Source organism: Schistocerca piceifrons, unplaced genomic scaffold (genome assembly GCF_021461385.2).
Source record: "Schistocerca piceifrons isolate TAMUIC-IGC-003096 unplaced genomic scaffold, iqSchPice1.1 HiC_scaffold_1344, whole genome shotgun sequence".
NCBI lineage: Eukaryota > Metazoa > Arthropoda > Insecta > Orthoptera > Acrididae > Schistocerca > Schistocerca piceifrons.
The window spans coordinates 25,001-27,500 of NW_025727174.1; the positions used below are offsets into that span (position 1 = coordinate 25,001).

The 2,500-nt window shown below is 57.8% G+C and overlaps 1 non-coding gene across 1 annotated transcript in view; it reads left to right on the forward strand.

Moving 5' to 3' along the window:
- Nucleotides 1-2,013: 2,013 nt before the first annotated feature.
- LOC124732434 overlaps nucleotides 2,014-2,500 on the forward strand; it is a 1,909-nt gene continuing 1,422 nt past the window's right edge. Inside the window, exon 1 of the ribosomal RNA XR_007008700.1 lies at nucleotides 2,014-2,500. This exon is cut by the window's right edge and continues 1,422 nt beyond it. This is a non-coding gene — a ribosomal RNA (small subunit ribosomal RNA).

Here is a 2,500-nt window from a genome sequence, read left to right on the forward strand (position 1 = left end):
CTCAACCTAACCCATGTTGTGCCTTAACCTAACCCATGTTGTGCCTTAACCTAACCCATGTTGTGCCTTAACCTAACCCATGTTGTGCCTTAACCTAACCCATGTTGTGCCTTAACCTAACCCATGTTGTGCCTTAACCTAACCCATGTTGTGCCTTAACCTAACCCATGTTGTGCCTTAACCTAACCCATGTTGTCGCCTTAACGTAACCCACGTTGTCGCCTAAACCTGCTCTGTAATTGTTATACGACTCGTTCAATTACTGTAGTGTTGCCCACCCGCAACCCTCGCAATATAGTTCGCTACTCGCACTGCCCGCACCCCTGTGTATCGCTTCATGTTAAACACCTTGCAAGTCTTGCTCACTTTCCACATGCTCCTGCTGTACACTGTAATGTGGATGGCAGCAGGACGTACATGCCGCCCCTCCCCACGTCCCCACCTTGCCCCCTGCCTTCGCAAGCTGGTTGGTGAGAAGTTTGCATGTTCAATGCCCTTCGCATGCGACGTACTCAGGCTACGTTGTGGTGCGGCCTGTGTCAACTGTCCGCTGATGTCGTACGCGTGAACCACAATCTGTACTGCACATTCGTCCTTATGTACTGAATGATACATCGTGGCACATGTGTGACCGCACAACGACTGCGCCCAAAAACGGCGGACCATACAGTGCAAATATTGTGCACGCAGCTACGTGTCGTCTCCCTATGAGAGCTGGATTGCAGTGTGGTACGCCATAGAGACGTGTGGGAGGAACGGACGCCGTGGATGGCGATCAGCATGAGCTGTCTGTTGATGTATTCGGACCTAGTCGTCTCTCCTCACACACCGTGATGGCATGGTGCACCGCGTTCCATATCTGCGACATGCTACAGAGGCCGGTTGACAGTCGTTCGAGCAATGGACATCGCATACGTACGGGGGCCACCTTCCACGTATTGTCTAGGCGTGCACATTTTGTTGCGTGTATGTGGGCAGACGTAGTGTGGCGTGACACCTGACACAGGCATGCAATAATCGTTGAAGTTGCAAATGGCGATGGACGCCTGCGTTTTCTGGTGAAGTTACGCAAATGAACAAATGGTAACCTGTTGTGGTGCGGTTGTTCTCGCTAGGGGTGAATCGGTGATGGCGACGATAGGTTGAGGTACTAACCGGTTGTTCCAGCGATACCCACCATGCCGACGAAACTGAACGGCATCTGGGTGTGAAGCGATACGCGGCGGTGGCTGGGTGGGACCGTCCCCGGCCGGTGAGGGGGCGCCTCCCGGCGTGCTGGCCGCGCGGTGCGTGGGCGCACGCGCTACAGCCGGCTGGTGGGGGCGGCCAGTGGCAGGCGCGCCGGCCGACGGACGCGGCAGGCGTCGCAGCTGCGCGCCGGCGCACCCTGCGCGCGGCGCCGTGCGGCCAAAGTAGGTCCTCGCGGGCCCGGTGCGAAGCGCGGTGGACATCTTCAGTGTGCTGGTCCGATTGAGGACTGTGTGCGTTGAGGATGCGCCGCCGCCCGGCGCTCGGCGCCGCGACGCCGTCTGCTGCTCGGTCGCCCCAGCGGTTCTCGCTGGTGGTTTGTATCGCAGCTGTGCGGATGTGTTGGCGCGTGCGCTGTGCTGGGAGAGTTCGCTTCGGCACCCAAGTGGGGCTTTTGTCCTTCTGTGGCGCTGGCGTTGGAGCTGCCGGTCACCGTAGGTGGCGCGTGTTGTCTCCCGCCGGCAATGCCACGACAGCACGCTCCCGGGCCTCTGTCGGCAGCGGCAAGCTCAGTTGGGAGCACGGGTGGTCGCACCGAAAGCGTCTACTCGCCTAACTCCGGGCGATTGCGCCTCTCTCGAACCCGACCAAGTACTTGGGACGGCGCTGCGCGCCGCCGGGACCTGAGAGGGTTTCGAGGTGTATTGTGCAGGGGAGCTCAGCCTCCTCCTGTTTGCAGAATGATTGAGCGGACGCTTGCGTGTTCGCGCGGGCCCCCGGGACACACTCCCGGGCGGCCGGCTGCTCAGCTCTAGTTGACGCAGCTCCCTGGTTGATCCTGCCAGTAGTCATATGCTTGTCTCAAAGATTAAGCCATGCATGTCTCAGTACAAGCCGCATTAAGGTGAAACCGCGAATGGCTCATTAAATCAGTTATGGTTCCTTAGATCGTACCCACGTTACTTGGATAACTGTGGTAATTCTAGAGCTAATACATGCAAACAGAGTCCCGACCAGAGATGGAAGGGACGCTTTTATTAGATCAAAACCAATCGGTCGGCTCGTCCGGTCCGTTTGCCTTGGTGACTCTGAATAACTTTGGGCTGATCGCACGGTCCTCGTACCGGCGACGCATCTTTCAAATGTCTGCCTTATCAACTGTCGATGGTAGGTTCTGCGCCTACCATGGTTGTAACGGGTAACGGGGAATCAGGGTTCGATTCCGGAGAGGGAGCCTGAGAAACGGCTACCACATCCAAGGAAGGCAGCAGGCGCGCAAATTACCCACTCCCGGCACGGGGAGGTAGTGACG